Here is a 21,752-nt window from a genome sequence, read left to right on the forward strand (position 1 = left end):
ATCTACTTCCAATCTCATTTAAGTGTTGGCAGAATTCAGTTCTAAGCAGTTACAGGACTGAGGTCTCTGTTTCCTTGCGGGCTGTCAGCCTGGGGTTACTCTCAGCTTCTAGAGGCTGCCTGCATTCCTTGGCTCATGGTTTCCTTTTTTTCATCTTCAAAGCCAGAGCCAGCAATGATAGGTCGAGTCCTTCTCACTGCTCCAATCTCTTTAACCTCCCTCTGTCTCATCTCCTTCTGCTCTTCAATCCCCCACTTCTGTCTTTCCTTTTTGCTTTATAGGGTTTTTGTGATGATGCTGGGTAATCCAGGATAATTTCCCTACCTAAATTCATGAGCAGTAACGTTAATTCCATCTGCAAACTCCTTCAGAGCAGGACCTAGATAAGTGTTTGATTGAATAACCATAAGATGGGAATCTTGGGAGGAACAACTTTAGAATTTTTCCTGCTACAAGTATCAACATATGGATAAAACATTATAGCACCTCTGGAGGGGAGAAGGGGGACGTAGAAGCTCGTTAGGCAACTGTCATTGTTCTACAGAGATTCTAAGTACAAAAGCTCTAGGGTTCTTTCTCTAATTTTTAAAATTTTAGAATTAAAACAATTTTTTTTACACGTCAAGCTCTAAATATAATGAGAATTAAAATGTATCCTTTGGATCTTACAAATATTTTCCTGCAATTAGTCCTACAGAGACACAATTAGGTAATACGTTTCTATTCTCTTCACTCAACAAATATATATTGAGCTTCTACCATCTGTCAGAATCTGTTCTAGGGACTATATTATCTGGAAAAGAGTCCTTCTCTCATGGAGTGTATATTTTAGTAGGGGAGTCATTGAAAATAACATGATATGTATTGTGATGATATGTATTATGACAATACGTATTGTGATACGTATTGTGGCAAACAAAAAGAGCAGGGGAGAGGAACGGCTGCACTTTTAAGTAAACTGGGCAGGAGGGACCTCACTGAGAAGGCGAACATTTGAACACAGGCCTGGGACAGGTGAGGGATGAGCCATGTTTACATCTGGGGGAAAAGCATTCCTGGCGGAACCACTCCTCCCTCTCTCCCTCTATCCGAGATCCTGTAGCCACTCAGTCCTCAGCCATAAAGGCCATGAGGCTTTTATACATGAGTCAGATTGCGGGAGGCTTTGCTTAGGAATGTTTTGGAAATGATAGTGGAATCCTATCAGAAGGTGTTAGAGCGTTTCTTGTGGGGAACAGAAATAAACGCCCATTTACAACGCATTGACATGTGTACTCAAATTGATTTCTCATTCTTGCAGAACTAACAAGAAAAGGTATATACACATCTGCTCTCATCACAAATATATTCAACTTTCACATCGCTCATGTAGATTCTCAAGGAAATTGCCCCAGAGAAGAAGCAGAATGATAAGGCTAATAGCAACAAAGCAAACACTAACATTTTGCTTCCCTTGGTTAAGAGAGAAAGCCCCCTTCTTGTCACAGAAATGGATAGCCTCCTTGATGAATTTCTACCTTTCGATTTACATCTACTTCATTGTGGGTGAGGTGGGGTGCAATAAGATGACAGGCCTGCAGAAGAGGGAACAACAGTAGCTGAGAGGACTTTGTGATTTCAACATTTGAGAAAAATATGGACACTGGAAGGAAATAATGATACTCATCAAAAGGCACCATAAAACAAGATTATGGAAAGAATATGCTTGTCTGCAATTCTGTTTTGAGAATGAATGATTAGCTTGTACTGCAAACTCACAGCATTCTCTCCTTGTTTTCTCTCCTGGAAATCATGATGGTATATGGAGGCTTCAGGTCTCTGCTCCAGCCTTTGTATTGAGCACACTGCATTAAGGTGGAGTTCCCAGAGCTCCTAGGGGAAATAGGCATGGAATTCATCAATTTAAAAATATTAGTTGAATTTTGTATAAGTAGGAATTAGTTCACATTCTCCAAGTTGTACCAAAAGTGAAAAATACAAACCAGAGTGGATTAAACAGGATAGATATTTGTTTCTTTCCTCTAAAAGACACCTAGACATTAAGACAAGGCTGGTATGGTGATTGTGTTAGTCAGGGTTCACCAGAGAAATAGAACCAACAGGAAATATGTATATTACATATACAAATATGTTTATAAAATACATATATATTTATAGTGGATAACTAGTAAAGCCATTGGTCTAAGTCAGTATGAATCCAAAGACCTGAGAATCAGGGGGCTGATACCGAAAATCCTGGTAAAGCTGGGAAACCAGGAGCACTGACGCAAGGGCAGGAGAAGATGGATGCCTCAGCTCGAACAGAGAAAGTGAATTTGCCCTTCCACTGCCTTTTTGTCCTATTCAAGCCCTCAGTGGACTGGATGATGTCCAGCCACATTGCTGAAGATGATCTTCTTTACTCAGTCTACTGATTCAAATGTTATTCTCTTCCACAGACACATACAGGAATAATGTTTTATCAGCTATCTGGGTATCCCTTAGGCCAGTCAAGTTGACACATAAAACTAACCATCGCAACCACATTAGGCACTGAGGCTATTTCTACCTCGTTGCTTCTGCTATCCCCCGCACTGGTTTTCTAACTCACAATCCAAGATGGCAGATTGAGTTCTAGTAATCATATTTGCACACCCGCTACCAGAAACCTACACCCTCAAATTCCCCATCTTTAAAAACATTTTTGAAAAGTAAAACACAACATTTTCACTTATATCCTCTTGGTCAGGACTTAGTCACATGGACTTAAGTCTATATTTTAGTAGATTATATGCCTAACTGCAAATCTAGACTTTTATGATAAAGGATGAATGGGACCATAGCTACTAGGGGTGGGCAATGGAAACTGAGCTCTTAGAATTTTCCCTATGCTACTGGTAAGAAAGTCCTGTATGCTCGAAGCCTTGAACCACACTGTACCAGCTTGTCAAGATAGTTTGTGCAAACAGTGTGGTTTATGGTGCATGTGTACTTTCCTTCTAGGGGTTTGGAATTTTGATAACTGGTCAATCATGAAGGCACAGTCTTCCTACATGACGGTCTCCAATAAAAACCTTGGACTTGTAGGCCCCAAAAAGCTTCCCTGGCAGAAAATATTTTACATGTGTTGCTACGGTTCATTGCTGGGAGATTCAGTGTGTCTTGTGCAGCTCCATTGGGAGAAGACTCTTAGAAGCTCACACCTGGTATCCTGCAGACTTTGTCAGATGTGCGTTTTTCCTAATTGATCCTGCTTTTTATCCTTTGGTCATAGTAAACCATAATCATAAGTGAAATGACTTTTGAGTTCTACATCCCAGGCTATGTGCTAGTTGTCTTATACACATTTCATGTGCATTAATTTTCCTAATAACCATACAAAGTTATGGTTACTACTGTCTCCATTTTACAGATGAGGGGCTGGGGGTTTTGATAGATTAAATACTTTGTCCAAGTTCTCACATCTTGTAGGTAGAAGAGCCAGGATTGGAATAAGGGGAGCTTCTGGTTGTACATGTTCTTCATGGTAATGTGGAGCCTGGAAGCTGGCTGTTCAGATGCGGGAAGGAAGATGTCTTGAGTATGAACGAATCACATTTTTTGTAGTGGAATAAACAAGTTGTTGTGGTCAATTGCGTTATTTTTTTAAATTTCTTTGTTCTTCCATTATTCTTCCCTACTCTGTTAACTTTGGGCTTGCACAGGTGACTTGCTTTGTGCAGTGGAATATGGGCATGAGTCACAGTGAAAATTTCAAGCAGAGGCTTGAAGAGCCACCATGAGTTTCCACTCCTCTTGAGCACCTGGCTTCTGTGATGAGAGGATCAAGACCCAGGTAACCACTGATTTTTCAGCTGGAGTTCCAGAATGAGAAGACATGTGGAACAACCCAAATCTCCAACTCAAACCTGGAACAAAGCAATCACAGCACCCTTGTCCCATCTGTGAGGAAGAAATACAGATTTGCTGTAACTACCAAGGTTTTGGTATTGCTTGTATTGCAACATTACCACAGCAAGGCTGACTAATACAGTTGTACAGCAAATATGTAATTTTAAATATAAATAATTTGAATAGGTCATCAGAATTCCCAAAATAGTCATTCTTAAGATAAATCATTTTATTTAGTAAACAATGTTTTTTGCATCACTAAAAACTCAGTATCTCTGTGGAGAAATTAACAATAAACAATTATTGAATTTCTACCATGTGGCAGGTACTTTTCTAAGCTCTTTGCATACATGCACTGAAGTTGATACATGTAAGGATGTTATCGCATATTACAGAGTTGGAATTACAGAGGCTAAGTAACTTTCCCACGTCCACACAATGATTTCTAGGATAGAACAGGGCTACAGTTACAGGAAGTTTGAGAGTCCAGAGGTTACACTGCTGCCCACTATGTAATACTACCAAAAAAGTTCAGATATTTAGATAATTTACATGTGGATTTTTAAACTTAGGTGTATAAAATTGATGAGTTTGCAGGTTGATTGCATAAGAGGAAAGGACTAGCATTTAGTTTGTTTTCTTGATCACACACACACACATTTTAGTGGATGATGAAGTTCATGAATCTTTTGACCTCCCCAGAGATAATAATAACATAGAGATAATTAAGTACATACATGAGTTATGGGAAGATTTTTTCAGAAACTCTCCGTATTGAAAGGATTGCTCAAGGCCAACCTTTGAGGAGTCCGTGCAATGTAAAATGTTTCATTTAATTTCTCTCCCAGCGTGGTGAGGAGACATTTTTATTTCGGTTAACATAATGAATGCAATGCCAACTATGTAATAGCTTTTTGGCTCTTGGTTTTACTCCATTCACCTCAGAAGCCCTTACAATATATTTTCCTCTGGAAAAATAATCTATAAATAAATTGGGATTTTGATATTTTGAGACTCTCTGTGGTTATTAAATCTGGGGGAAAATGTTATGATATTTATATACTTCTACATAAGATAAAGAGATGGAGATTTGCACTTCTCTGAGAAACTGGGGATCCATAAATAATCCATTTCAACAATTTTGAGCCTCTTACTTCCACATGCATATATAGTCACACCTTATCAAGATGCCCTGGCTGTTGTGTATGCATGTCAAACTGTGTCATATTCCATATGTAATCATATACAGTAGAATAGTGGGACAGGTGGTGACTTTGGATACAATGTATCATCATCCTTGATTTTTTTTTTTGCATAATTTGGAAAATTATTTTTATAAGACAGAATTTTAAAGAATTCCTAAGATAATATTGTAATATTATAATATTATTGTATTATAATAATATTGTAATATTGTAACCCTTATGAAACTTTCCCTTAATCTTTACCATCTGCCAACTCAGGATCTATACCCTCCCACAGTCTCTTTCTCTACCAAACGAGTGACACCATCCACTTTTCTTAGTTGTCTGTGATTTTTTTGTTTTTATTTTTGGAAGGAAGATAGGCCAAAAACTAGCATCTGTTGCCAATCTTCCTCTTTTCGCTTGAGGAAGATTGTCACTGAGCTAACATCTGTGCCAGTCTTCTTCTATTTCACACGGGAAGCTGCCACAGTGCGGCTTGCTGAGCAGTGCTAGGTCCGCACCTGGGATCTGAACCTATGAACTCTGGGCCACCAAAGTGGAACGTGTGAACTTAACCCCTATGCCACCAGGCTGGCCCTATGATTCTTCTTTATTGCAGTAACATTGGTTTATAACATTATATAAATTTCAGGTGTACATCACTATATTTTTATTTCTGTGTAGATTAAATCATGTTCACCATCCAAAGACTAATTACAATCCCTCACCACACACATGTTCCTAGTCACTCCTTTTGCCCTCCTTCGTCCCCACTTCCCCTCTGGTAACCACCAATCTAATCTCTGTCTCTATGTGTCTGCTTGTTTTTGTTTTTATCTTCTATTTATGAGTGAGATCATACAGTATTTGACTTTCTCCCTCTGACTTATTTCACTTAGCATAACACCCTCAAGTTCCATTGTTGTCACAATAGGATTTCGTCCTTTTTTATGGCTGAGTAGTATTCCATTGTGTACCTGTACCACATCTTCTTTATCCATTAGTCCCTTGATGGGCACCAAGCTTGCTTCCAAGTCTTGGCTATTGTGAATAACGCTGCAGTGAACATAGAGGTGCATGTATCTTCACACATTTGTGTTTTCATGTTCTTTGGATAAATAGCCAGCAGTGCAATAGCTGGATCATACGGTAGTTCTATTCTTAATTTTTTGAGGAAGCTCCATACTGTTTTCCATAGTGACAGCAACAACCAGCACTCCCGCCAGCAGTGTATGAGGGTTCCCTTTTTTCCTTCCTCTCCAACACTTCTTATTTCTTTTCTTGTTTATTATAGCCATTGTGGCAGGATTGAGGTGGTATCTCACTGTAGTTTTGATTTGCATTTCCCTAATAGTTAGTGATGTTGAACATCTTTTCATGTGCCTGTTGGAGAAATCTCTGTGCAGATCTTTTGCCCATTTTTAAATTGGGTTGTTAGTTTTTTTGTTGAGATTATGAGTTCTTTATATATTTTGGATATTAGCTCCTTATCAGATCACCCTTGATTGTTTAGTGAATTATCATTCAGTAAAAACTCAAGAGGATTTACACAAAGAATTAGAGAAAAACAATATCAACTGCTAACATCTCTTCTTTGGAACTTTTTTCTCCAGTGACATAAAGTATAAGGATAAGAAAGTCATTTTATTAGGCCTTTCAATCCCTCCACGTTAGATGTGCCTAAGGATGATTCTTCCACAGTGTCCCTTCCTCTCAATCTCATTCTCTGTCTTTTCTCTGTTCGGCTTATTATATTTCCATCACTGTTAAGGGCACTTATTTTCATTTGTCATTTTTGTTTTGGAAACTGTAAAAGTTAATCACAAGTTCAGATTATTGAGGAAAGGGAGCTTGTATTTTTAATAATTTCTATTGTTTGAGGAGAATTACTTAACTAGATAAATTATAGTTAAATTGCAGTATTTGTGACTTTTTCAATTCACCAGAGAAATATGTGTGTGGTTCCTAGACGGGACTGGAACTGCTAAAACTGCAGTAAGAGATAATCCTTCACACTAGAAGTGCTGGACCACAATATTCGTTACATCCCATATTAAGCTGTTTCTAAATGATCAGTGACCATTTTTGACAGAAGTGAGCAGATTAGGTATAAATGTCTACGATCCTGTCATGGGTAAGCATAATGATGTTATAATCAAATGTCACCCATGTAGTGTACATGATTTGCAACAGTGTTCTTTCTTGACATGAACATACCTCAGGTCAGTTAAGAAAACAGATGTTGACTTCCGACGTCAATTATATCTTTGCCATATACTTGATGCCTGTGATCTTGGACAATTTATTTGTCTGTGCCTTAGTATGCCAGTCATTAGCATCAGGATAATTATTCCTTCTTCTTAAGATAGCTATGGCTATTAATGTAAGACACGTTTTAGCATAGGTATACAACCATTATATATCGAAGAATAGTTTATTGAACAAATGCTAAATTTCAGGTTTTAATCTCACAATATTTTATTGTTTGCGTGCATTTTCTAATATATATTTTAATCTACATATTTTCTTAATAAACCTTGGATAATCTCAAAATATACACTAAGTTAAATTATATATAATATTTTTTCCTATTGTTTAAATGAAATGCTTATCAGTGAATTTCAAATTCAAGAGCCTGAACAATTAAGCAAATTAGCAGTTGGAAAGATAGAAATTGAGCAAAAGAGTGAACTTCATGAAAACGGAAAGCCTGAAAAAATTGTCTTCCTAGAGAGCCAATCAGAGAATGCCAGAAGAAGCCACAGGCCTTCCTCCGAAGACTTCACAAATTTGCTTAAAAGCTATGGCTACCCTTTAAGAGAGTTGACACTTGACATTTTCCCAGGTTAAAAGTAATTTGGGTAATAAAGCTGTAGGGAAATTGAACTTGTCAGCATGTTAAATGCATTTGTCTCTCTGAATATAATAAACTATGCTGGTGGAATGGATGATAATCACAGGCACATTTTTCTAATTTATCAGTAAGGTATTTAAACTTTTTTTTTTTTAACTTTTATTTACTTCCTCTATTTGTTACCAAGTGTCAGATTTAAAACTTTATATGAAATAAGATAAATATCTCTATAATATCTTTTGCTAGAGATCCAGGATTATGGAGTGACAGTATTTTGTAGCCATTTCAATTTAAAATGTGACGTTTTAAATTTAAATGTTTTGCTGCCATAGATTTATTCAAAATCTTCCACCACTTATGATTAGATATAATGTGATATATTTTGTTAAATAACACCTTTTGTCTAAGTCATAGTTTTAATTCACATGTGGAGGTCAGGCACTTAAAGGTCAGATATATGAAGTAAGGTTACCATTTTGGAAAGCGCATCTATTTTGTCTTAAGATTAAGGAAAATGTATGTACTATGGGCTTCACGGGAGGAATAAGAAGTGTGCTCATTGAGTACCACACATACTCAAAGTGTTTTACATGTATGAATTCATTTAATCCTCACAATAATCCTACGTGGAAAGTACTATTATTATGATTATCCCCATTTTAATGAATGAGCAAACTGAGGCACAGAGGGGTTAAGTAACTTGCCTAAGTTCATACAGCCAGTGAGTTGCAGATTTGGGATTCAAATCCAGGATGTTGGCACCAGAATAAGACCCTTTACCCTTAAGCTGTATTCCCTTATAATTTGCACATCTCCCATATACAGCATGAAGGGACTTGAGCTCTATCTTTAGTATATTATTTTTAAAAATGGAAGCAAACATTGTAAACGGTTGAGACATTAATCTGAGTGGAGGATAAATGGGTGCTTGATATGCTATTTTCTTCCATGATCTACTGTTGGAAATCTTCCATAAAAAAATGTTGAGAAACAGAATCAAATTTCCTGTGCTGTGAGGCAGATGTGGACTTGTCCACCAGCAAGGCAGGACCTGAGCATGGCCAGCTTCCTGGCTTTATCAGCTCAATAGGACAGCATTGCTTCCTGTTATCAGCTCACACGCATTCGTCATTAATAAGGTGTCATAGTTTGCAATTATTGTGCTTAGAGAGGAAGTCAAATGCAACATGGAATAAAAGAGACTCGAGAAGCCTTAGAAGCATATCCTTTGAGATGCCCAGGGTCTCTACATTTCGCGAATACCCCAGAGATGGATTGCTGAGTACACATTTCTATAAGTTCCACTCTAGTTGTTAATGAGATGACACCTTTTGCAAATCTACTCCTTCATGTTGGCTCCATATTCCACATCTTGGCATAGATAGGTAATAACCCTTCTCATGCTTAATATCTTAATAAAAGAGAAATAAAATAAACCCAGAAGATTTTCCAGGAAAATCATGACAAAAATCAGATCTTTAGATGCTGTATCCTCCCTCTGAATAGCTAACATAAAAGTAGTTTTGAAATAAAAGTGAAGCTGATATTTAGCATACAAAACATGAAAATTTGACTTTTGGCATGAAGAAGAGTTTTGTTTCTGATAGCATTTTTCTTTTTAATGTAAGATAAATACTGTATGAACATGAATTATCCGCTATATAAATTTATGTGTATGTGATATTAAACTGGATTTGTTATGACCTTAGCTGACAAAACAAACAATTCTGTTGTGAATAAGCCTTAACTAAATGGAAACTGAAAACCCATTAAAGTGAATGTTTTAGAAGAATTACAAATTCAAGCTTCTGAAGAGTACTTAACATTCAGGGTTTTAAAACAGCATTTCTCAAATGTGTTCAACAAATAACTCTCCAGATCCCACCATCTTTGTAACACCTCTCTCCAGTCTGTTTTCCCTTTTACTCTGCCATTTACAAATTAAGAAAATGTTAGGCTTTTTCATTTAGTGACCCAATTTTGCCACTGACTTATTTGATTGACTTTAAGCCAGTTTTTAACATCTTTGTTCTTTAATTTCTTAATCTCTCAGATGATGGTACTGAACTCTAAAGTCTAAAGGCTCATTCAGTGCTACACCCCTACGATTCTGGATATTTTTGGACCAGGAGAGATTTTCTTGCAGCCACCTATGCTGTAGTTATCACAAAGTTAACCATAGTCACTTGTTCTGTCTCTAAGGAGAAATCATGTTCGCTGTGGAGTGGATATCTGTGTTTTTATTATTATTATTTTATTTATTTTTTATCTGCCCAGCATCCATTTCCCCTTTAATAACAGCATCCCAATTGATTTTCCACTGAGAAACAACCTCTCTCCAACTTAATCTGTGTGATTTGATGGGTGGAGGTGGGCACAGGAATGAGCTTTGGAATACAAGCCTTGGTTTATCATTGCATGCCATTTACAGCCGGGACCCACCCCCCAGACAACGAAACTTGAATCGAGAATGTTTGTTGCAAATCTGGGGAAAGATAAACACTTTTTCCACTGATGGTATTAAGGGGTTACATATGTTTGGAGTTGTTAGGAGGGCAGAGTTGAGAGCTGGTAAAATCATCTGTACTCTTCCATCAACCTATGTCTGAAGTCAGACCTCCTCTTGAAAGGTTTAGTTATAAGGATCAATGCATTCCCTTTTCTTGTTTATCCTCGTCTGAGCTGTTTCTGTAACTCAAAACTCTAAGAATTGAGACCAGTACACCTGGATGGTTGAAAATGATCCAGTCACCGAAGAGACGTGAGGACGATGTGTGACCCTCCGCCTCTCACACCTCCAGTTTCTGAGCAGGAATCTCCTTCTGTAAGGAAACTGGGAAAACTTCCTGCTGACTCTACTTCAGGCCAAGCGTTCATTCTTTTTCAAAGTCCGGACTTAAGAGTGAAACATTTTTGGAAAATGTGAATGTATTACAGTTCTCCAGAGACACAGAACCAATAGAGGATATATATATGTATATATCTGTTGTTTGTTTGTTTTAAGGAATTGGTTCATATGATTGTAGAGGCTGGCCAGGTCCCAAAGCTGCAGGGTTGGCTGGCAGGCTGGAGACCCAGCAAAGAGTTGATACAGCTTGAGTCCAGAAACAATGTGTTGGCAGAATTCCCTCTTCCTTGTGGGAGCTTAGTCTTTTTTTTAGACCTTCAACTGATTGAATGAGGCCCACTCACATTATGCAGGATAATCTGCTTTGTTCAAAGTCTACTGATTTAAACGTTAATCTCATCTAAAAATACCCTCCCACAAGCAGCTAGAATAGTGTTTGACCAGATATTTGGGTACTGCGGCCTAGTGAAGTTGACACATAAAATTAACCATCACAGTGAATATATTTTAAAATTTGGTATTTGATACCTGGAAGAGTATATACATATATATGTATGCCATCATTTATAAGTTTAAAAGAATAATAGTGAAACAAAACCTGTGACTTCACTGCCCAGACTAGGCACTGCGACACAGTGGATGTGGGTCAACGCACCAGCTCTCCATCCCGGTCCTGTTCTCCCGTCTCTGAGTTGTAAATTGATTGCTCTCTTATATTTAAAAAACCATTTCTACCACATATGCATGTGTCCTCAAATAACTTTTGTTTGTTTTTGAGCTTTAAAAACAGTTTTGTTCAATATGTCGTCCTCTGTGACTTGCTGTTTCTAAGATTCTTCTATTCTGCTGTGTGGAGCCGCAGTTCATTCATTTTCCTGGTGTATGAAAGTCCATTGGGTGATTAAAGCACTATATTATTTTTGTCCAGTGTCTTTTCAATAGATAGTAGAGTCGTTTATGCCCTTTTGTTTTATGGGAACTGCTGTTGCAAATATGCTTAGGCAGGTAAGTTTCAGAGATTCTCTAGGGCAGTGGGTCTCAAAGTGAGGTCTCTGGACCAGCAGCGACAGCATTAGCATCACCTGAAAATTTAGTAGAAATGCAGATTCTCAAGCTCCAAAACAAGCCTATTGATTTAGAAACTTTGGGGTGAATCCCAGGAATCTGGGTTTTTAGTTGATTCTGATGTTCTCACAAGTATAAGAACCACGGTTCTACGTATATACTAGGAGTTCGCTTGTTCATCCTTGACTCAGTTTACCTTACTTGTTAAATCTTTTTTCTTAGAATATCTCAATTTTACATCTCTTCATTCCATGGTTTCATTTTTTATCTTGTTAGCTCGGAGTCTCTTAAAATACTCTTCTAAATAATTAATTTGTTCTATCTTGCTCTCTAAATCGTAATCACAATCACAGACTTGAGGATTTCTATGGCCAGGATTAATATTACTTTCTTCTGTTGTTCTTACCCTTTTACATCTCTTGGTTTAAATATTTCAGGTTTTATCTCATATTTATTTTAATTTCTAATTTTCAGGATGCTGCTGTCATCTTCTTAAGCACCTATTATATCTGTATTTTTCATCTTATCCCAAATTTTTCCCATGTTCTTACCTTTTAATGAATTTCAGCTTTATCCTTGGCAGCAAGTGTCTAGAAATTTGTGAACAGAAGAGCTCACATTGCAATTGCAAACCAGTTGAGATTTTCTTGCCCTAAGTTTCCTTAGCACTCACTTCTTACCTCCTCAAAAAGGATTCATACTCCAACTGGGCAATTCATTGCAAAATCATGGTCAGGGAGCTGTTGCAAGATCAGATTCTTCTCTCCTGTGGACCACATGACAGACTGTCTGGTTGGCAACTTTGACTTGCTGGAACAATGTTGCTTGTTAATAACTCACATTAATTTCCTTTGGATGGGATTCTCTGTTCAGCTCAGCTGACTTGACCCAGAAAAATGGTAGAACACACAAGAGACAAAGTAAGGGGCCCTTGGTCCCCGGGAGTTCACTCAGGCCATGTATCAAATATCCTGTGATATCAGAGAGTGTCCCCAGTGGGTGAAAAGGTGCCTAGAGGAACCAACAGACAGCACAGTTTTAGAATCTGTAGATATCAAAAGTTCTAGAATTTAGGGTTCCAAAATGAAAAATGAAATATGGAAGTGCTCAATCAGTTTTTGCATGCAAGAACTCTGTTGGTCTTTGTTGATACAAGGGATAAGAAAGGACTAGAGAGGGTAACGATGCTTAGGGAGTGGCTACTTAAAAAAAAAAAGAGTTGTGCTAAGTCCTAGAGCCAGTACACTATAGGGATTGAAAGCATGAACTCTGGAGCCAGAATCTACCAACTGCCTGATCTTGGACAGGGGTCTGCTGGCTGTGCATCCTGCTAGCCGGCAGGCTTTGGGCAAGTTGCTTAACTTCTGTGTGCCTCAGTTTAGTCATGGATAAAATGGGGGTAATAATGTAATTCTTCTAAAGATAAAACGATTTATTATAGGTGAAGTGCTTAACACAATGCTAATAAGTACATAGTAGGTATGATAAATATGCTATTATTATTACTACTGTAGTTATATAATTTACCTTTTTGTAGATGCATCATAGTATCTCCTGGCAATTTAAGAGCCATGACCTAGTCTTTGAAGAATCCTTATTTGTAGCCAACACTTTAATTTATTTTAATATTTTCTTTCATATTTAATGGGAAGAGATGATTTCTCTGGAAAAAAGCTTTTTAATAATCCATTAAATATTAACTTAGCTGTTTATTTATTTGAATACATTATGAAGAACTGCAGATCTCTAGAAGTTATAGCTTAGAGTTTACTGCTAAACAAAGAGTGCGCACGCGCGCGCTCGCGCACACACACACGCACACACACACACACACATACACATCTGGACTATGATTAGATGTGCTTTCTTTACAGTTAAAGTACTAACACAAAAGAAACGCATGAAGTCAGAGTCCTGACTTAATTTTTCTATGGATTTCCAGTTAATGGCCTTGAAATCCTTTAATGAAGGATGCGTGCCGAGCTGAGTTATACACATTTGTGTTAGGGGATAATTAGGTTCATGAATAAGTAATTCAGCATAATGAAGACATGAACTGATGCACATCAGAAACAAGCTGAGATTGTGGTTGCCCTCCTGGAATTGAAAATTAAGCGATGAACCATCCCTTTAAGACCTGGCTTTCCCGTGTTCAACAAAAATATGAGAATTACTTTCTAAAATAATTCTTTGAGGAAAATGTTGTCTATCTTTCTTAAAATTCTCAAGAAACACTCAAAAGAATCAACCAATAGACTGAGGGAATCCAGTGAATATACTGACAATCCAGTGAAGCGGGTATTTGGGCATGCTTAGGAATGGGGCAGAGTGGGGTCTGAGTGACTTGGCTGCAGTGTGCTGCCATAAACGGTTCGTTCTAAGGGGATGTGCCAACCCGAACCTCAGAGGCAGGAGGAGGATGACATTTCACTTGAAGCAACTGTCAGTTCTCACCATGGCTATTTTCCATGGATGTTAAGGACTAGAAATAGAGATGGAAAAACACGGTCCATTTTTCATGCCAACTGTGATCAGTTGGTGGTGGCTGCCTGGACTGTGTTGAAAAGGAATCAGAAGTTAATTCCCAGCTTGAAGAATGCTGTAATCAATTAATTAGGTCTGGCATTGGGAGCAGGGAGGAGAATTGGCACACTCCTGCCCTGCAGGGTATTGGCCATCTCAGGCTAGAGGCACATGTGGGAAAGAAAAAATTCTATGTTCAGCTCTGAAATCATACTCACAGGCTTAGATTAATTTTCTCTGCCTTGTGTATTGGTTCACAAAAGTGAAATGCCAGGCTTCTCAGTAGCTTTTTAAACCAGACAGCCTAAAACAAATAGTAATATGATCTTCATCAACTATTTCTGGAGTACCTACTACGTCTCAGGCACTATCTTTAGACTTGAGAGTGAGCAAAACAGAGATGTCAGGTGGCTTAATGGGGCTTATACTTTAGTGAGAGGGATGGACATCAAACAAATTAATACCAAAATTTTGGAAAGCACTGCTAGGTCAAGACACTGGGCTCTGAGAGAGAGAATAATTGTGGCACCTGCCTGAGGATGAGGGTTTGAGGAAGAAATTTTAAGTTGAAACCGAAGGATGGGTAAGAATTTTCCAGCTTAAGATTGTGGTTTTGTTCAGAAGAGCATTCCAAACAAGAGGAACAGCATGTACAAAATCTAGAGGTAGGAAAGAGTTTCATCTTTTTTATTTATTTATTTTTATTTTAATTTTTATAGCAGTGGCATTGGATTATAACATTATATAACTTTCAGATGTACATCACAATATATTTCTAATTCTGTATAGATTACATCATGTTCAACACCCAAAGACTAATTATAATCCATCACCACACGTGTGCCTAATTACTCCTTTCGCACTCCTTCCTCCCCCCTTCCCCTGTGGTAACCACCAATCCAGTTTCTGTTGTTATGTGTTTGTTTGTCATTGTTTTTATCTTCTACTTATGAGTGAGATCATATGGTATTTGATTTTATCCCTCTGACTTATTTTACTTAGCATAATACCTTCAAGGTCTATCCATGTTGTCACAAATGGCCGGATTTCATCATTTCTTATTGCTGAGTAGTATTCTATTGTGTATATATACCACATCTTGTTTATCCATTCGTCCCTTAATGGGCACCTAAGTTGCTTCCAAGCCTTGGTGAATGTGAATAATGCTGCGATGAACATAGGGGTGCATGTACCCTTATGCCTTTGTGTTTTCAAGTTCTTTGGATAAATACCCAGAAGTGGAATAGCTGGATCGTAGGGTAAATCTACTCTTAATTTTCTGAGGATACTCCATACTGTTTTCCTTGGTGACTGCACCAGTTTACACTCCCACCAGCAGTGTATGAGCGTTCCCTTCTCCCCACATCCTCTCCAATATTTGTTGTTTCCTGTCTTGTTAGTTATAGCCATTCTGACCGGAGTGAGGTGATATCTCATTGTAGTTTTGATTTACCTTTCCGTGATAGTTAATGATGTTGACCATGTTTTCATGTACCTGTTGGTCGTCTGTATATCTTCTTTGGAGAAATCTCTGTTCACATCTTTTGCCCATTTTTTAATTGGGTTGTTGGTTTTTTTGTTGTTGAGATGTATGAGTTCTTTGTATATTTTGGAAATTAACCCCTTATCCGATATATGGTTTGCAAATATCTTCTACCAATTGTTAAGTTGTCTTTTTGTTTTGTTGATAGTTTCCTTTGCTGTGCAGAGCTTTTTAGTTTGATGTTGTCCCATTTGTCTATTTTATTTTTTCTTTTGTTTCTCTTGCTTGGTCAGACATTGTACTTGAAAATATGCTTCTAAGACCAATGTCAAAGAGCTTACTACCTATGTTTTCTTCTAGAAGTTTCATGGTTTCAGGTCTTACCTTCAAGTCTTTAATCTATTTTGAGTTGATTTTTGTGCATGGTGTAAGATAATAGTCTACTTTCATTCTTCTACATGTGGCTGTCCAGTTTTCCCAACACCATTTATTGAAGAGACTCTCCTTTGGTGGTAGGAAAGAGTTTGACGCAGGATGAAAGACTGGCTTGGCTGAAGTATAGTGAGGGAGGGGAGAGTACCTGAGGATGGAGTTAGAGAGCTAGGCAAGGCCAAGCTCTGCTGAATTTGAATGTCATACTACAGAGTATGAAATTTCCTTTAGGAACAATGGGGAACCAATACAATTCTGGAAGTGAGGTGGGTTGTGGAGACTTTGATTGACATTCTAAAAAGTCACCCTGGCTGCTGGGAGAAGAATAGGTTATCTTCTCTGGGGGAACTTTCTCAAAACCCAAGGGGCAGAGCCGGATGGACAGTCTCGTGCCAGAAGCTGTGTGTGTGTGACTACTCTGTAACGGATAGCAACAGACATACAGTGGCTGCCCCTTTTGACAAGGCATGAGCTCTCCAGCTTGCCAGAGTAACCACCACTCCCTTGGGGCTAGGATGGTGACGGTGGAAATAGAGAGAAGTGGACTAGTAACTTTACACTTTCCCCATTCACTCACAAAAATTACCTGACATCACCCGGTCACTATCCTCATTTGAATAACCCCTGCTGACACTTTCTCTAAACTCCTTTTTCTAAACTGACAAAGTTCAAAACAGGAGGAAGTGTCATTCTCTACCATTCAGGGAGAGATGCACTAAAGATGAGATAGAGAAAATTACCTTGACCATTTTAATTTATGGACTTGATCTAATACCTAGGGATGATAATTGCCATGTAAATTCTTAAAGGGGTTGCTCCAAGTCAAGTGTAGCTTATGCAGTGGATGGTCCCCAGAGGTGAGGGAATCTTTGAGTGGGATTTCATTGTCTACTTCAGCATGAATCTCCTACTACAGGCTGGCCTACACCCTTTCATCTTCCCGCAGGAGTTTCCCCAATTAGTAAAATAGTGAGAATCCTAGAGCTCCCATTTGGGCTGTTGTTGTGCAAGAGACAGCATGAAATGGGAAAATATTTTCCAAGCCTGAGTCCTTTGGCAGCCTTTCTGTGAGGGTTTGGCCTGCATTTCATCAATGCAGCTTAATAATGTTGTTTCATTTTGTTAACGGAACATTATGTTAATTAAATCAGCACGAAGATACTGAGTGGCTAAATTGCAATCATTTGGTCTTTGATCAAGACACAGGCTTTCCCAAGTAAGATGGTTAGTGAACAGGACTTTCGTTGTTCACACCGCCAGCAGGAAGGAAAATTCATTTTTCCCCAACCCAGAGATATTTAAATACATCTTAATTGTCCTGACTGCTCTGAGGGTTTTATTCTCAAATCTTGGCTCCACTTAAATGGCTGAGTACTTCTTGAGAGTGGTAAGGACTTTGAGAGTAGGAAGGAAAGCAGTCCAGCTGAGTAAGGCCAGCTAAGATCAACACTTATTTTTGGTTTTTATTAACTAGCTGTTTTCTTTCATTTTTCAACTAAGAAATAATGCATATATTTTATAAAACATTCTGAAAATACAAAAGATTATATTCTGGAAAATAAGTCTACTCCTACCTTTGAACCTCTAGTTCCCCAGACTCCATCATCAGGGTCGATGATGGGTACGATTTCTCGTATCTCCTTCCAGAATTAATCTATAATGTCCATACAAGCATGTGTATAGACTATGTATTCAGATGTATGAAGACTACGTTTAGACAGATGTATAGCACAACTGTCATGTTTTCCTCAAATGAGGGTGTTCTGTTCTCCTGTTGTGCACTTTCTTTCTTCACTCCGTTAGTTTAGTTGTTACTTCATTATTCTGGGTAATTTCAATATTCATGTAAATAAACCATCCACCACCCTGAACTCTCAATGCCACGGACTCTCCTTGGAAGGTCTTCAGCCTCCTGTTTCCTGATCATATTTTACTCTAGACTTTGTCATTACCAGTAAACAGAGTACCACTCTACTCTCAGTTGCCACTCTCCAATCGCCACCTCTACATTTCCGTGTCACTCCCCTTTATTCCCTGTTTTCAACAACTCTTCCACCCCACCAGGACCTACACACAATTGAGCTCATTACTACCGACAGTCCTTTAACTTCTCCAATCTTTACTTCCTTTCTTAGCTGGCTGAGATCCCGAAGTCCACTGTTATAATCTTCCTTCACATGTGTCCTCAACTTTCTTGGCCTTCATCATCCTTATCAGAGAAAAGCCCATCACAGGTTAAATCCAATGTTGCCTATTTTATACCTAAACACAGTCCACTAACTGGTCTGACCTAAAATACATAATTAGTAACCTCAAGTGGGCCTGCCGAGTTGCTGACCAACAACTTTTCCTTAGCTCAGTTACTCCTTGTTCTCCTTGGACCTTCTCCATTTTTCTCAAACCTGTAACCACCGCCCCCCACCCCCCCACCAACTTAGCTGATGATGTTGCTTTTTTTTTTAAAGACTTTATTTTTTTCCTTTTTTTCCCTAAAGCCCCCCTGGTACATAGTTGTATATTCTTCGTTGTGGGTCCCTCTAGTTGTGGTATGTGGGACGCTGCCTCAGCGTGGTTTGATGAGCAGTGCCATGTCTGCATCCAGGATTTGAACCAATGAAACACTGGGCTGCCTGCAGCGGAGCACGTGAACTTAACCACTCAGCCACAGGACCAGCCCCCGTGATGTTGTTTTTTTTATTTTATTGATAAAATAGCAATCATAAGAGAATTTTCACACGCCACTATCAGTCAGCTACCAACAGACAGACTGTGCAATCCTATACTCTACCTTTCATCCACACACTGCAGATGAATATTCTGGCAATCCTGCAGCTAACATTTGCAAGTCTTGCAGAAAAATAACTTGGAGGTCCTAGCTCAGATCCAGACCCCCTCTTTTTCAAGTTTCATTCTCCTCTCCCAAGCAAAGAGCAGCCTGCAGAAGACTGGTCCACTTCAGGAAAGCTGGCTTAGAAAGAGGATCTTTTAGGTTCTGGAAGTGGATGCAGCCCCTTAGAGCAGAGAAGTCCAGGATCGGGCTTACATGTAATGCATTATGGAAGTGGGGCACTGGTTCCTGGTGGGGAGGCATCTGTGGAGGAGCAGGACCTGACGAGGGACAGCAGGAAACTGTCTCAAAGCATGAGGCCCAGGCTAGGGACACCTGGTGCCCAGATGAGCAATGTGGTTGCCTGGTCTGCTGTCTCAGAACACACCCCACCAAGTATACAGACCACTTTATCCTTGCTCTTACTTTGGTGATCTCTGTCCAGCAAGTGTCCCTACTTCCTCCTACGTCAGTGTTTCTTCTCCCTTCTTTGGACAGTTGTCAGCATACACACACGCTGGCATTCCTTCCAGCTTATAAAACAGAAACACGAAACTACTGACTTTTGGGGCAGTTTGTTACACAGCAATAGATAACCGGAAACTAATATAGAATCAGTTCTTAAACTTATTTGTCGAATGAATGAAGAAATATATTTACCATTGGTATGCTATTTTTTACTTTATAAAAATTTTGTTTTATTATATTTTCTATATATAAACATGCCAGAAAAAAATAAGTAAATAAGTGTATATAATAACAAAATAACTATAAAAAGGGAAAACAGTCACATAGTAATTGCTTTTAATTATGTCAATACATTTTTTAAAAGGGGGAAATCTGTGCCTACATATTTGTCTTTCGCAGTAACAAATAATAACATTATGGCTTCTGTTTATTAAGCAAGCTTAAAAATTTTAGGCACAAAAACTCCAAGCAGTCACATAAAAGGATCAACGTGAAGTAGTCTATAGTTTGTTTTTCTTTATTATAATCCCTGGGCGATCTGTGTTTATTTCACTTCTACTGTTCAAATACAAAACTGGGTAGTTCCACAGCAGGTGAGGATACAAGCCTTGCCTGAGGCAGTCTTGAAGGGTTCCAAACTTTTAAGAGTTTATTCTTGAAATAGATGCATATGGCTGAGTCCGCCTGTGTCTAAGGCCAACTTATAACGGGAAGTTCTCCAAATAAACTGCCATATACAAAACAGTGTTTACTAAAAGAAAAGTGAAGGTGGTGTGCTAATCTGAAGCTACTATACATTATTAAAACTCAATGGTAATCAGAGCAATTGATGAGAACTAAGATAAACAAAATATGTTTTTGGGGAAAGGTTATTTTTATTACTATAATTGTTTAGAATTATTGGCATGGTGATAGGAAGCTGGCCAACTTTTAATCATTTATTATCATTTAAAAATTCTCTGTTTACAATGTGTGTCCTTGTTACCTGCACCCGGGACAGACCTCTCCCACCATCCTGCCCGTGGTTGTCCACTCACCGGGACACAGAGGCAAATGGCTTCTGCCTTCAATGGTTCTTCAGTGTTTATCTGCAGTGTCTATACTCTGAACAAAGTTTACAAAATAGTGGCCTAAAAACCAGATCAACTCTCACATATGTTTTATTTTGACTACACTGTGTTTTTAAGTTAGTGACCATCATTTGCCAATGCAGAGTTCACATAAAAATCTGTGTTACTGGATGCTCTTAAAATACTGATAGCTACTACAGTATAGATGAACTTCAAGCATCTTATGCTAAGTGAAAGAGGTCAGTCTCATAAAAATACATAATATATAATTCCATTTACATAAAAGGTCCAGATAGGCAAATCTATAGAGACAGAAAATCGATCAGTGGTGAGGGGACGTGAAAGTGACTGCTAATGGGAATGGGGTTTCTTTTTAGGGATGGTGAGAATGTTCTAAATGTAGATGATGGTGATAGTTGCCTAACTCCCTATGTATTCTAAAAACCATTGATTTGTATACTTTACACAGTGAATTTTATGCTATGTGAGTTAAGTCTTAGTAATGCTGTTAAAAAAGAAAAGAAAAAGAATTGGAAATCAGATAATTCTGATGCTACATTTCCCAAAGGCAAAAATTGCCGGTACGTCATTAGGACTTTTCCTGGTTAAATGGATTATATCCTTGCCTGACCACCACAGTTTCCACCACTTCCTCAGTCACTCCCAACACTGAGGCCAAGTTCCAGCTGCTATTTGTCACTGTTCCTGCAATGTTGTTTTCTGCACATTAAAGGGAAGAGGAAATTTTAATTTTTTTGGTACCAATGTCTCTGGCAAACATAAGAAATTGAAAGATACAACTAAAGGAAAATCGTATGTTCTCAGATTAATGGGAAACAGCCTGATTTCTCCATGGTATCCAGTCTACTTCACTGATTTTGCGTCGCATGCCTTGTGCCTAAAGATGGCAATCTGGGTCTTAGAGTTTTCTCTGAGGAGGATGAGAGAGAAGGAACACGTGATATTCCACAGGAATGTCCTGATTCCACCGCACCTGGTATGCATAGCCAGCATGCAGCCTGGGCAGTCGGAGGTCAGACCGGTCAGTGTGCCATCTGGCTTGCTCCATGCTCCATGTTCCACATGGTGCAGTTCTCCTCTGTCGTGTGCCTCACTCATGGTAAT

General features: G+C 38.5%; 1 long non-coding RNA gene across 1 annotated transcript in view; it reads left to right on the top strand.

The window, feature by feature from the left end:
* The first annotated feature begins 14,713 nt into the window (after positions 1-14,713).
* LOC138920111 (uncharacterized) overlaps positions 14,714-21,752 on the top strand; it is a 79,506-nt gene continuing 72,467 nt past the window's right edge. Inside the window, exon 1 of the long non-coding RNA XR_011430790.1 lies at positions 14,714-15,012. This is a non-coding gene — a long non-coding RNA (uncharacterized lncRNA). The remainder of the gene's footprint in view (positions 15,013-21,752) is intronic.

This window comes from Equus caballus, chromosome 22 (assembly GCF_041296265.1).
Source record: "Equus caballus isolate H_3958 breed thoroughbred chromosome 22, TB-T2T, whole genome shotgun sequence".
Classification (NCBI taxonomy): Eukaryota; Metazoa; Chordata; class Mammalia; order Perissodactyla; family Equidae; genus Equus; species Equus caballus.